A 15,869-nucleotide genomic window follows, 5' to 3' on the forward strand; every position below is an offset into this window, starting at 1 on the left:
CTCGCCTCGTATGGAAAACTACTCGACAGAATAACACCACATGGCACCCGTCCAGCCTCATTTTACAAATGGAGAATAACCGAATCATCGACATCCGACTGTGGAGATCCTCGTGAGACTGTTCACCACATTATCACCGAATGACGCCTCACAGCATACCTTTGAGAAAATTGTGAATTTTTTAAGCTTCAAACTCTGCAATGGACTGGATTAATGTTTTCAACTTTAAAATGTGAATTTACAAGAATAAACACGCTCTTAGCATATTTTTCTGTCTCCTTGTGAATTCATTAATAAAATTTATCTCTTTGTTTTATACATATTATTTTTATACGTAATATCAAATTCGTGTAAGCCATAGGCTACATAAATAAATTTGAATGCTTTCGAAGAAACTATCCGCAACACTGATCCTGCAGCTCTTTTTTAAAATATACATTAAGCGTGTAACAAAAGGACTTACGGCAGTCAGAATCATAATTACTGTGCGACACAGATTATCAAGACTTGTGCATATTGTAAAGATAACTCCATATTGCTAAGTAGCACTGTGCAACATGGGAAGTACAACGAAAGGTTAGACGCAATCATAATTTAATAGTTAAAGAGTTGTCTGAAGATGGGATGATACGTATTTTCAGTAAAACTTCCGTGTTACACGCTTGACTTGGCAGAAAACCAAAATAGCAATCTGGATCTAAATATTAGAATTACTTCCCAATTTGATGAATAATTATTGCTTTAACAGATCAACAGAATCAATGGAAATGTTAACCGAACCATACACATCATATTCCTAGTATGCTGGCTGTACCAACAGCAGTGGGATTCTTTTAGTAAATGATCTGGAACGTTACAATTACACATGGAATTGAAGTGACCCGTCCTCTCAGCGGATCCTACAGAATTATTTCTACTTTATGGCTGGTAGCTAATGAATTCCAACCTGAAGAAACATGCCATTCAAAATGGTTCTGAGCACTATGGGACCTAACATCTATGATCATCAGTCCCCTAGAACATAGAACTACTGAAACCTAACTAACCCAAGGACATCACACAACACCCAGTCATCACGAGGCAGAGAAAATCCCCGACCCCGCGGGGAATCGAACCCGGGAACCCGGGCGCGGGAAGCGAGAACGCTACCGCACGACCACGAGCTGCGGACCAATGACCATTCAGCGCTTGGCAGCGGATGCATGTGACATTCGCAGAAGTTTACAGAATACTAGCGAAGGTCAGATAACTGGTAAGAGCAACGGCCACAGGTACAACAAGGAATTTGTAGGAGGAATCACTCATTAAACGCACACTTTAAAGGCAGTAGGATAGCATCAGCGCCACACAAGCAAGGGCCGGCAGCGGTTGATTTATGTGGACAGATGTGTGGCAATTTCGAGATCTTGGTGCATATCTAAACTGCGGGCGCAGTGCTATGGAGAAGATTGGGCATTCGTGGACTATCGGAGAGCGTGTGATAATTGACAACTCACGCCTGATTTGAAGAAGGAAACAGAAGTCTGTTCTGATTTGCTCTAAATGTTATTCCTGATCCGGAATATGTATGTAGAATGATGTCATAGCTCTAGGGGTGGTCAGTAATTCACCATCTACCGAACAGTCAAAATCTGGTGAGCACCTCAAATCTTCGCATGTTTGGTCCAATGGAGCACATCCTTCGAGGACAACAATACAATGACATATACGTCATGAAAGTAGTTGTGGAGAAGTAAATAATACACTTCAACCGTAGCTTAAAAGCCATCAAACTGCACAGACAGTCATGGTTACTATTTCTTAATAACAAGGGCACTATTATCCTTGATTTTCAGGAACGTGGGTATATAAGCCAAAGGAATAACCATACAAACACTCCAGAAGATAGGAGAGGTCGTTGTCAGGCAGATACTACACATGAGTCTGACGGTAATCCGAAGCTGTCACAGCAATTTCTGGCTTCATACCTCTCTGGTAACAAACCAGGTGATCGTCAAATTGTACTTGTCTACCCCCCCCCCCTCCCCCATCCTTCCCCCCCTCCCCTTCTATCCACAGTACAGGACGGATGGGTGACTTCCAAGTTTTACGTGATATTTCCATTAAAGAACTCTTCTCAAGGGCAACGCCTTCAGGAGAAAGACGTGATGGAAGTGATTGTGAAGGAGTGGATAACATATTCCACACCTTTCTCAAAAGAAAACCAGTGGGTTGGATGGAATAAAGACATAAATTCGCCATCAATTTTAGTAGAATCTTTGTTGAACAGCAACTTCGTGTAGAGGATCTACCACACCTGCAAGAGCAACTTGAGCGATGCAAACCAGTTAACACAGTTCTGAAACACTTTCGGCAATAAACTCGTCTCTGGCATGGTATGTCCACTCACAAGACAAATGAAACAAATTTTAGCATCACATTATTAAATATAGCTAGCTTGCGACGAAGTGGCAGTGTAAGATGTCACATACCCAGGAAAAGCCTATAAAACGTTCTTGCAAAAACAATGTACCTTTTCGACGATTAACCATCGATTATTCCATGGAAATTGTGGCAGCTGTTCGATACTATACAGAGTGGTTGGAAACTTTGTGGAAAGCTTGTAAGGGTGTCGCAGGGTGTTTTGTGCAGAGAAATAATTGATAAGAAAAAACTTTGGTACGTTGCGCAGTTTCTGAGTTAATTAGCGTTGAAGTTAGCAAATCAGGTCGTTGCGCGTGCAGATTCAAGCGGTCTGCCAGAGAGGTTCTTCGTTTGGTTCCCCAGAACCGAACAATAGGGCAATAAAAAGATTGGATGGTAGTAAGGATCGAACCCGAGCCAAAGGCTGAGCAGTCCAGGGCACTACGTTCTACGCTAAGAGAACAACTGACTAATTGTATCTGACGGACGGCTTGAATCTGCGCGCATAATGGCCTGATTGGCTAACTTCAACCCTAATTAACTCGGAAACGGTGCAACGTACCGAATTTTTTTCTTAACCGTTATTTATCATCATAACCTACACAGCAACACCTTTACAAGCTTTTCAGGCAGTTTCTGATCTCTCTGCATATAATGTGAGGCTGATTAGGTGGACTTCTTACCGTCCTGGGTAGCTGAATGTATGAAACGATGCAGACCGAAACAATGAAGGACGACGCTACAGCAGATTGGTGTTGGCTCATTAAAATAGGATATAGTCTTGTATTGAATCGTACTGCATAAAGATTTGACAAAAATATTACAGAATAGCTATTGTGCTGTATAAACACATGTCGCATAATATATTTCGCTGCACTTCGATATTGCTGCATTCAGTCCGCCATCCGAGGCGAGCCCTTTGGCGCAAATTGGCAAGTTGCCAGTGAACGGCGGAGGAAGAAATTAGCATCGAAAACACGCCGTGCTGTTGCATTCGCGGACCCCTCTATATTTATCCTCCTCCTTCACGGGTTATTTTCATTTATTAACACCCGCAGCAGGTCGCAAGGCACCATATTTCGTGCCACAAATTCATCGAGCTGAATAAGCAATTGAGCCCACGCCGCTACTGACATTTTGGAACATGTGCTTCGCAACTGCCACTTCCGAAACGCAGTCAGCATTTAGCTAGTTTTGTTCCAGAAGAAGAAAATCATTTCCTATCCGGCCCACTGCTGTTCAGAGAAAACGTGTCCCCGTCTACAAAATACTCCCACCTTATCCCCCACCATGGGTCCCTCCATGCTTTAGGAAAAAGCTGCTCACTAAACTGAATTTAAATTGGAACTAACGTACAAACTTAACATACAACGGCGCTCTATGCAACGGAGAAAATTATGTTTGTTGGTGATTATATGATGAAACTGTTTGTAACTGAATTTCTCCCTAACAATCAGAAAAATGTCTAACTTCTAAATACCGATTACAGATTCACATCTGCAAATCGGCTTAGCTACCCTACAGTTGAACACGAACTTATTTGTGCAAATTACTCTTAGGAATATGATTTTAATTAATCTGAAAGGCGTCTGACAGTGTGTAAATTAGAATGCATAAAAGAATGATTTACAAGAATACTCAGAATGATTAACTGTTACGTAATGTGAATGTGACCTATTACAAAGACGCATCTGTTGAATTTAGATGCAGTTTTACTAATTGAAAATGGTTTCTAATATTCTGTCAAAAATGTTCATTCAGGCCCTACAATAAATTCTTACCTTGCAACGGATAATTTGGCACTACTCTGACTGCACGGACAGAATGACGAGCTTAAAAAAATCGCTACACGGAAGTTTGACTTGTTATTCTTATTTCTTTAAGTTGCTGTTGTGGCAAATTAATTTTTCATTCTATTTTCAAAATTATTAATTTTTGTTCAAGCAAAAGTACGAAGCCTGATAATGGAAATTTCACCAAACATTTTTCCTTGAACAGTGAGGATTTGTTTTGTCAAATATTTGTAAATGAAAAAAGGAAGTACTTTGAAATTATATTCAGTCATTTTAATGACACAAAAGTAAATTCAAACTAAAATGAACAGTCAGCATTGTCTCCCTCCGCATTGTCACACGGCATAATTTCTGCTTCCAGAAAATATTTCTCTTAGAAAAAATGGTTTTCCTGGAATCATAATGCAATACTATTAAACTAATCCGAATGGGGGAAGATCGTTAGAATACTGAGCACATGATTGATAGATCTTTCTAATTACCAACACGTGGATATTATTGGATACAATGACACCTTTGCACAGCAATTACTAGCAGGTATATACTCAAAATAAGTTACCTGTTATTGAAGTGCTGTCTCTTTATACAATCATCTTCAGGTTACCTATCATGGAACACCTGAAATAGAACTCTCTGTTCGGCACATCTTCTATCCAAGCTGCTCATTCCGCCATGATGGAACACCCTCTCTCCACGACTCCAGAACTGCCACTGCCCGAGGCTGCGACTCGCCTCGCCTGTTACCTTCTTGCTTGCACGTGCTCTGCTCAATAACACAACCTCTGGAAACCAGAGGACGATGTATAAAGTGACAACATTCCGAATAAACAAATAATCTTCGCTTTATTTGCATACAAAGTTGCATCAGGTGGTAACATACCAAACACACTGTGATTCACTGTCTTTTCGTTTAATGTATAAACCTTTCAAAGAATGTAAGTTAAACAAGTGTAAAGACTGCAACAGCCCGCTCTGATTGTCATAATACTCTATCGAATCACCAGTCATGGATTGTGCACATCATTCTGTTGTGGTTGGAGAGAGCATTTTCATCTAACATATACAACTGCTGGCCATTAAAATTTCAACATTAGGAAGGACAGAAAATAACGAAATATTACTTATTTCACATGTACAGTATAGGACGAAGAACACATGTTTAAGATGTAGGTGATACAGGAAACAAAATTTAGTACACAGTACATCCATCGTGATACTGTCCACAGATCTGGGACTCGTCTCAAAAGACGACATGAGGCCATTTATTTGTGCCAGGTTGTCACTGGGTGCACCACAGTCGGTGCTCCTTTCTCAGCAGGAGCGACAAGGGAATCCACAACAGTGACCAAGGTACTGACTATCTATGGTAGTCCTACATCGACTCACTATCCCTGTGGATACTTGTCTTGCTGCAAAGAGACTGATTTCCTGACAAAAAGTATGTGAAGTGGCTGTACGACCCTGTCTGGCTGAGAGAGCAATGTGTCTGTCCTCTCTGTCGCTAGCGAAGGGTCATAGTTGTAAGATCGTGCATCAGGTTTAGGTGACGATCATGGTTATGGGTTTAAAGAGGTTAAACATCTAAGGCCATCAATATTTTATTCACCATCCAGTATAGAAACTGTGTACCACATTTCATCTGTATGGATCTAGAGCAGGGGTATCCAACGTTTCAGGTTTCCTAAGACGACTATTTGAGTGTTTTTGGACCGCACATAATATACTTAACAGCAACAGTTACCATTGGAGAAAAAAACGTGATGGACCAATGAGAGAATAGCACTTTGCGGCGATAGTTTTTTCCGATCGTATGAAAGATGCTCACTTCTTCGGCCGCATTGATCCTTTCTTTTGGCCGCATGCAACCCACGGAGCATAGAATGGACACCCCCGGTCTAGAGTATGCCTTTTGTAGCAGTGTGAGAACATTTCCTAAGTGTTGTGTGTATCTGACGCGGAACGTGTGCACCAAACCAAGACTGACCTGAAATCCCCGACTAACGCGAGCAGTAATATCACGGAACGATAAACCACAGTCTCGCTTGCTCCCGACCCTGCCGCTGTCGAATTCCGACATGCACTTATGGACGTTTCTCCTTCTTACACGTGGCACAACAAGATTTTCTCACAAACAGGCAATATCACAGAAGAATTCTTAAATGACAAACCCTTCTCTACAGAACGTAAGTGGCATTACTCTCAACTTATTTGTGTTGTTTCACTGAAATAATAATCATTTACATGCCAATTTACTGTATGTTGCGTGCATCTGTCATGGTTCTCTAGTTTTAATGGTTAGGAGTGTAATCTGCAGAGCGCAGATGTATCCATAGCCAGTCTGGTATCGATGCGTTTAATCCACCACAGTAGTGTTGCGCGTTTGTTTCAATATCTAACTTGTCATTTCTATTACTTCGTCTGTATTGGGAGTCACTTAAATATTTGGACAATACTGAATCCTAAATTTCTTTCCAGTGTTTTTCGAAATAAATATGGAAGCCCGTCCGGCTAGCCGCGCGGTCTAACGCGCTGCTTCCCGAGTGGAAATGCCCGGAAGATTAGTGTCGAGGTCTGGTGTGCCGGCCAGCCTCAGCACTATATCCACGATTGCTCCGCAAACACTGTCTGCACGTACGCGTACACAATCATTACTCTACCACGCAAACATTTGGCTTCACTGGGGGTCGAACCGCACAATAACCCTGGGTTCGGTGTGGGGCGGCGGTGTTGTGGGTGGACTGCTGTGGCCTGTTGTGGTGTTGTGAACAACTGGGGGCAACGGCGGGACGAAGCCTCTCCGTTCTTTCTAGGTGCCAAGTTCACTACGCAATACACGCAAATATGGAATATAAGGATTATACGATGACACGATGGACGCAGATTTACATATACGAGGGGCGTTCAATACGTTCTGCAACAATTATTTTTTTTTTTCCTCAGACAGTTTATGTTCAAAAAATGTTGATTTTTTTTGTTTTATTTTTGGACATCGTGAAATATTTCCGCTTCAGCCCTTATACTTTCATGAAGTTCCTACAGTTGGTTGCGCTACACGCAGCCTTCAACGTAGCCTCTTTAAAGGAGACGCGTTACAAGCAGAGAGTCTCTTTTGGCGGAAAACCAGAGCATCACAGATATTCATAGGCCTTGCAGAATGACTATCAAGACCTGGCAGTGAACAAAAGCACGGCGAGTGGACCGGAGAGGCGTCTGTCATCATCGCAACAGGAACGAGCAAATCTCTTCGATCTCCCGCGTGCGGGCCAGTCACACACGGCTGTGATTCCTACAGTGTTGGAACGTCCAGGCACTCTTATTCGAGGTGATCGATGGATCAGGCCAAACATCTCGCTGCACAACCGGGAGTCTCTGTTGGTAGTGCTGAATGTGTGCCTAATAAACGACCATAAAAGGACAATAAGGGTCTATCCGTGCGAAATTAGTTGCACGTTACGAGACTGATGCATAAAATTTTTTATCAAACTTCATCGCAGGCAATGAAACATGGGTTCATCACCTCGAATGGAAACAAAACGGCAATCCACGTAGTGGAAGAAGCTGAAACCCGAACCCTCAGCCTGTAAAGTTATGGCGACGGCCTTCTGGGACCCTGATGGGCTTATTCTTTTTTACGTCCTCCCTCATGGTGCACCGATCAACTCTGAAGTGTATTTTGCTGCCCTCAGCAAATTTAAGAAATGTCTTCAGCGTGTAGGACAGCACAAATTTCAGACGATCTTTTCCTTCTCCATGACAAGGCAAGGCCTCACAGAAGTCTGTGCACCCGAGAGGACCTCACAAAGCTTCATTGGACTGCTCTTCCTCGTCCATCCTACAACCCTGATCTTGCATCTTCCAACTTCCGTCTGTTTGGCACAGTGAAAGATGTAGTCCGCGGGAAGCAGTACGAGGACGATGGAGAGGTTGTTGATGCGGCAAAACGTTGGCTCCGACGTCGACCAGTAGAGAGATACCTTGCCGGCGTACAGACCCTACCAGTAAGGTGGCGTAATGCCGTCGCATGTCGAAAACGAGGGTTTTATAAACAAAGGAGTGGCGATTAGTATGGTGTACTGAAATCTTGAATAAAACTACCCTGCTTTCAGAAAACATATGTTGCATTTCTTATTGAACGCCCGTAGTACATAAGGTAACAGTTCGAAATTTTTTTTCCATGTGTTGTGGCACAATGGTTAGCGCACTATGCTCGCTTGCGGAGGAGCGGTGTTCAAAACCCCAACCAATCAATCAGGTTTACATTCTCGAAGGTTCCCTAAAACAACAAATTAAGGCGAATGCCGAGCTGGCCCCTTTGCAAACGCCGATTGGTACCTGAGCCGCTGGGAATCGTTTGGAGATCGGACCTACAGACCAACAGGGACGCCATAGTAAGCCCCCTCTCTGTTCCCCCAACCGTTATTGTCTGTCTGTACAGGGAGCACCCAGACGTTGACGCAATATGTATTTTTTGTGCCCTAACAAAATCAGACATTTACAGGCATAAAGGCCGTTTTCGATAGAAGAAGGGCGCATTCACAAGACTTGAGACGTTAGCAGGTATTGGAGAAAACGTAACTTGCCATGTCGATAAAATGTCCTCAGTGATATACTTTCTTGGAAAACGTGTGTGGACATTTAATCGTGACAAATGAAAGCTGTACGCAGTAACTGTGAAACTTCTAAAAAAGAAGTCAGTTGGTGACAAGGTGAATCTTAGCTGGCCAGTAAGCTAGACGGGCATTCCCACAGAAATCTACACAGCATTAGCAGAGAGATCTTCCTAAAGTGGAACGTCTCTGCGTCCACACGTCGTGCTTAGCTTTGCTGTCTCCAGACCAGAGAGTGCCGGGTTCGATTTCCGGCTGGGTAGGAGATTTCACCGATCGGGGACTGGATGTTTCTGTCGTCCTCATCATTTTATCTCGTCATCATTGTTACTCAAGCCGCCCAAGTGGGATCAGACAGAAACACTTGTGCTAGGTGGCGGAAGTACACAAAAGTGGTCTTCTGGGCGATAATGCAAGCAGATCGTCTCACTGTCAGAAGTCCACTATTAGACTCCAGTGACGAGACTTGGAAGTTAGCGAGTACATAATTGGTGCCCAATGTCGGACGTCTACGAAATACACCGTCACAGCGTGTACCACACCAACACTTGTAATCGAAAAGACAACCATTTTAAGTGTCTAACGAAGTTGGTGACTGGACAGAGGGTTTCTTGACACGGAGTCATACCGAACGTCATTGACAGATGTGTAAGAAACTTCAGGCGCGCCCGTGCGGTCGCGCGGTTCCAGACTGTAGTGCCTAGAACCGCTCGGCCACACCGGCCGGCAGTGATGTGGAAGACAGGATTGTTTTCCAGATTATGCATTTATATATAAGGAGCAATTAAATGGAAACGATGGGAGATGGAAAAAAGTAAATGAAATGTTTACTATTTCAAAAGTAATTGCCATAATTGTTAAATATGCACTTCGGTATTAAACGGTCCATGCCTTCAAGGGTAAATGTTTGCGGTTGCCTATGGAACAATATGATTGCACCCAGGCGACCACCTATCTGTTGGAAACAAATCGACAGTCACGAATGTCTTTTTCAGGGGTCCATTAACATGGAAATCGCAAGGGGAAAGATTGGGACTGTATGGAAGATGTGTGAGGGTTTCCCAAAGAAGCTTCTGCATGGTAGTCGATACAACCTTGGTAACAATTGGCCGATTACTTTGACTTACTTGTTTCCCATTTGTGTTGTTTTCATGTGACTGCCCCTTGCATAAAGAAGTACTGTCTGAAAAAATCTGCACAAAGATTCAATCAAGTCTTGTAAAGATTTTCCCGGGTTCGATTCCCGGCGGGGTCAGGGATTTTCTGACCTCGTGATGAATGGGTGTTGTGTGATGTCCTTAGCTTGGTTAGGTTTAAGTAGTTCTAAGTTCTAGGGGACTGATGACCATAGGTGTTAAGTCCCATAGTGCTCAGAGCCATTTGAACCATTTTTGTACAGATTTAAAAGTCATGCAAACATTAAGCAACTAGCTTTGGCAGGGTAATGGCACCAGCTGTCGCATCACCGAAGGACATCACACCGATGGCGATCCACGCTCAACTTAAAAAGGGTTTACAGCCAGACTAAATTGTCTCTGTTCTAACGTTTATTCTAATTTGCGTATCTACAGGGAGTGAAATAACATTTCGAGTAAATGTTAGAGGACTGGGAAGACCACAAAAGTGATTTAGTGACTGGAAAGGGTTGGAAGTTTATCCTAGTTATAAGGAGTTAATTGTACCTATAGCATCAGTAGATAGCGCAGAGAATGGTGTGAGGTAACAGGCGAATTGTGGCGCCCTGAAAATATTCTAAGTTTGGAGTTGGCGTGGCTGCATGGGCCGTTCGGCCTGCATGGGCTGCTCAGCAAGCCGACCACGTGGTGCCCAACATTGGCCAAAGCAAGAAGGGTCCAGCCCGAGCGCGTGGCTGGGAATTCCATGGTGACGCTGTGTCGATGAAGAGACTTGTATGCCAAGAGTGCCAAAGATGGCGGACTTTGTGAAACCATCATGGCAGACATTACACAGTTCGTACAGAAATTAATAGTTGCCAGATGAATCATGATACCTCAAAAAGAAACGTGTACATAAACACTATAATCACGACGATTCTGATGGTGTAATCAGATTTTCAATATCTTTATTAAAGTTTAGTATCTGACAATAATTATACAAGTAACACCCAGCGAAGAATTTCCAAAATCTAAACGGTTCATCTTATTTTGTCGATCGACGTGTCTTTAGAAAGCTATTAGTGTAAACCTAAATTGGTATAAATTACAGACATGTAACTTGAATAGTACACGAGTTATTGGAGGTCAAAGTGGCCGATTACTATTGATCGCGTCAGGCCATAAGTACTCCGCAGTTACACGAAAAAACGGTAGCAGCATGATTATAAATATTCATCTATGTGTTTGTTGATATCCGACATACACTATTCATGAAAAAATTGGTCAAATATTTACTGCGTTTTAGAAAGTACAGACACATTAGGCTACTGGCCTACTTTTGCTTGCTTTTCCCTTTAATACATGTTTATTTAATTTGTTTATGTATTTAATAATGTATGTTAGAGCGTGTTTAAGATCCAGCCGTAGGAATATTTATTTGATATCAAGTTATTTAAATGTAAATCCAATATTTCGAATGTGTTTCAAAGTGTTTGTGAGTGTGTGTTGGCTTGGGGACATGACGGGAGCGCTATCGCCACAGCACTCGCCAGTAAGGGAGGCGACTATCAAAGTGAGTGCAGGGGGAGTTCTGGACAGTACGGGGGATGACGTGGGAGAATCCGGGACACGACGGCACAGGACACGGAAGAATGCAGTGCGAGGGACGCGACGGCGCGACAGGCGCAACGGTCACGGCGAAAGACTTGGACAGTGGAGCAGTTTGAGCGTGGTCGCGAGAGATAGAAATATTTCGGAGTGCCGACTTGTGCTCTTGTGTGATTTCCGTGGCTTTTGCAGTGAAGATGTAGTATGCGTTTAGAATTGAATATCTCGTGAGCTATGTTGTTGTTCATAACTAATTACGTGCAGTAGCAATCTATTGTTTTCCTGTTATTCAACTTATATTTTATTTAACTGCCGGAACATCGGCACCAATAATTGTTTTGCAGAAATATACCGCATTCTCAAAAGTGCTTCTACTATTGTACTAACCATTTAAAGTCGTTAAGATAGTACCTGCAGATTTTATTTAATAGTAATCTTTCATTTCTAAATTTCTACGTTACATTCGCAATTAATGAGTAATAGGAACATTAAACCATTCGAGTCATGTGTATATTCATATAGTATACTGTAGACTCAGCAGTATTTGGCTTGTAATGTGGCAACTACGTAACCCAGCGCCTAATGGCTGGTACAAATGGCTCTCAGCACTATGGGACTTAACATCCATGGTCATCAGTCCAATAGAACTTAGAACTACTTAAACCTAACTAACCTAAAGACATCACACAACACCCAGTCATCACGAGGCAGAGCAAATCCCTGACCCCGCCGGGAATCGAACCCGGGAACCCGGGGGCGCGAAGCGAGAACGCTACCGCACGACCACGAGCTGCGGACCCCAGCGCCTAGAACGCGAAACCAGCCAAAACTTTTAATATTTCATGACTGAGTCTGAGGGTACGTGGTTGAGGGCCACACCACACCATTATTTAATTTTGAAAGCTCGCAATGATTAGTTTGTTGTACAGTAACGTAGACCGACATGATAGAACACTGAGTGGAGTCGTGACGTGAAGTACACTGATGAGCCAAAACATTATGACCACCTGCTTAACAGCTTGTTAGGACATCTTTGTAATGCGCTATATCGCCGACACTGCGTATCATCGATTCTACAGTTCGCAGGTAGATTTGTGGAGTTATGTGGGACCAGTTGTCTACGCACGTGTCATGCGATTTCCGTAAATAACTGACTGCTGACTTGTGTATGCGGTGATGACACTCGATAGCGACCCATATGGGCACCGTCGAATTCACAACTGGCGAATTTGATGGCCAAGACATTCACGTGATTTCACTATTATGATCCTCGAACCACTGCAGCACGGTTCTGACTCCGAGACACGGAAAGATAACTTCGGCGTCGGGAAAGACATCAAACATGAAGGGGTGCAGATTGTCCGCAGATGACATGGTGTCTTCGATTACTACCGAAGGTGCCATGTATGCGCAGAAGAATGTCTACCGTAGCATAATACTGCTTCCACCAGGCTGCGTCCGTGGCGCGGAGCACGTTTCGAGCAGTTGTTCGCCCAGATGACGGCGTTTGTGGAGACGGCCATCCATCCATCTGGTGTAGCAAAAGCGTGATTCATCCTAGAGTAGACATGTTTCATGTGATACGCTGTCCAGTCTGGATGATTCCGAGCCCATCAGTAAGGCACCAACAGCCGGGTGAGACACAAACAGCAACAGGGAAGTAATCGATTTTGTGTTTTTTTACGAGTTCCTAACCAGGAGAGTGTTATATAGTTCCATCCGTGTGCTTTGATAGTTTCTAGAATACATAATAGACACCATTCTCGCCTTTTCGTTTGTGTCGGAAAGTAAACCGATTTTGTGACATATTACAAGTTCCTAATCAGGAGTACTTTGGTAGTTTAGGTTTTGAATCTGTATGTGTTAATCTAATTTATTAGACAAAGTTCTTGCGTTTTCGTCATTGTCTGCATCAGAGTTCCGTACCACGTGTCGATAATCCCTTATCCGTGAAATGTAGTTTTCCACGGTCTTTGGTATGGATGGGGACTGTGATTGCTGTGTAAGGATGCGAGCCGAGTTGGTGACACTTCGCCCTCAGCCCCAGGCTTTTGTTACACAGTTTGAGGCTGCAGTAGATGGGAATCACTGTTGTGGGCTGGCTATGGGGCTCCAACGGACGACCAGCACGACTCACGAGTCCGCCGATCGCTCCACATCGGTGGCCAACCCAGTGACTGCTCGCACTGACGTTGAGCCCTCACCCATGGTCGAGTGGGAGGTCGCCTAGGGACCGCACGTAAGGCTTCCCCGGTTAGTCTGACAAACACGTCCAGGTGCAGTCTGTGGCTGACACTATCCCTCAGGCAGATGAAGTCGCTTGTACTGTTTCAGAGGAAATCTCTCAGACTGCAAGATCGGCGCGATCACAGAGGGTGAGATTATTCGTAGTTGAGAGCTCCAATATTAGGTGCTTTATGGGATCCCTTAGGGACAAGGCTGCCAAGGAGGGGAAGAAAGCCAATGTCCACACCGTGTGCATACTGGGTGGAGTCATTCCAGACCTGGAATCGGTCCTTCTGGCTGCCACGAACCAGTTGCAGGTGGAGGCTCACGTCAGTATGAATGATGTGTGTCACCTTTGATCGGAAGACGTTCTCTCTGCTTTCGAGCGGTTGTCAGAAGTGGTAAAGGCTGCCAGTTTTAATTGCGAGATCAAAGCAGAACTCACCATTTGTAGTATAGTCGACAGGACCGATTGCAGGCCTCTGGTACAGAGCCGAGTGGACGGTCTGGATCAGCGGCTCAGACGGTTGTGTGACCGTGTGGGCTGCAGATTCCGCAACTTGCGTCATAGGGTGGAGGGGTTTCGGATTCCGCTAAAGAGGTCAGGAGTACATTACACGGAGGAGATGACTATACGGGTAGCATGGGCTATGTGGCATGGACTGCGCGGTTTTTTTTAGGTTAGAGGGTTTCGGGAAAACACAAAAAGGGCTTCAGTCTCTAAGGGCGCAAATCGAACACAGGAAGAGCGTAGATCCAGGAACCATCGGTGTAACAGTTGTAAACTGTCGTAGCTGTGTTGGGAAAGTACCATACCTCCAAGTGCTTATAGAAAGCACTGATGCCCAAATCGTCCATAGGCGCTGAAAGCTGGCTAACGACGGAAATAAGTTCAACCGAAATTTTTGCGAAGGACCTAGCGGTGATAACAAAGGATAGGCTAAACACAGTAGACCGCCACGTGTTTCTTAGTGTTAGAAATTCTTGTGGGGAGGGGAACCAAAGACTGTAATTTATTGGAAGAACACTTAGAAGATGCAACGTATCTACTGAAGAGTGTGTCCACACTACGCTTTTAAGTCCACTTTTGAAATACTGCTGCGCGGTGTTGGATCCTTAGCAAATAGGATTAACGTAGCACACTTAAAAGTTCAGAGAAAAGCAGCACGTTTCATATTACCGAGAAATAGGGGACAGAGTGTCACGGACATGATACGGGATTTGAGGAGGACATCATTAAAACGAAGGCGTTTCTTGTTGCGGCGGGATCTTCTCAGGAAATTTTAGTCACCAACTTTCCCCTCCGAATGCGAAAAAATAGGAAGAAACAATCATCATAATAAAATAAGGGAAATCAGAGGTCACAGGGAAAGATATTTTCGTTCGTTTTTTCCTCGCGCTGTTCGAGAGTGGAATAATACTTAATTATTGTGAAAATGGTTTGATAAACCCTCCGCCAGGCACTTAAATATGATTTGCAGAGTATCCACGTAGATGTAGATGTAGATATTCTAGTTGCAGTAGTCAGTTGCTTTCTTCCCAGCCATGTACCAAATGTTTCAACTTGTTTGATCCATTACTGTGCGTATTTAAACGTACTATTCGAGGTGATGGTGCGGAGATCGATAACAATATCTTCCCCAAACACGCCTTGTGCATTGTAGGGTGATTATAAATTAATCGGTAAGTGAATTCGCTGGATATCTAATATGCAATAAACTGATTAAGACTTCTGTTGACACAAAATTTAAGACGCACTAGTAACAATGTAAACTGAAATACCGGCATCAATAATGCGCTCCCTCTCCACTATCAACGGTGGCATATCATGACGTCTGTGACTGTCATACTGTAATTATTTTTTTATTAAATTGTTGAAATTATTTCTTTCTATTTCAGTAAGCCAACCGGGTGTGAGTAGTCGAGATTTAGGACAAGGTTTCCTTATTCATAAATGATAAGAATGGAAAGATATGGTAACACTATTTTTTAATTCTGTAGCAAATATGGAACTTATAGACAGTTACGTTTATTGTCGCCACCAGTACGAAAACAAGACCTTACGTATAGACTAGTTTACTCTCAGTCTCTGTTAATATTCTTTACTCCTACATGTG

Source organism: Schistocerca americana, chromosome 1 (assembly GCF_021461395.2).
Source record: "Schistocerca americana isolate TAMUIC-IGC-003095 chromosome 1, iqSchAmer2.1, whole genome shotgun sequence".
Taxonomy (NCBI): domain Eukaryota; kingdom Metazoa; phylum Arthropoda; class Insecta; order Orthoptera; family Acrididae; genus Schistocerca; species Schistocerca americana.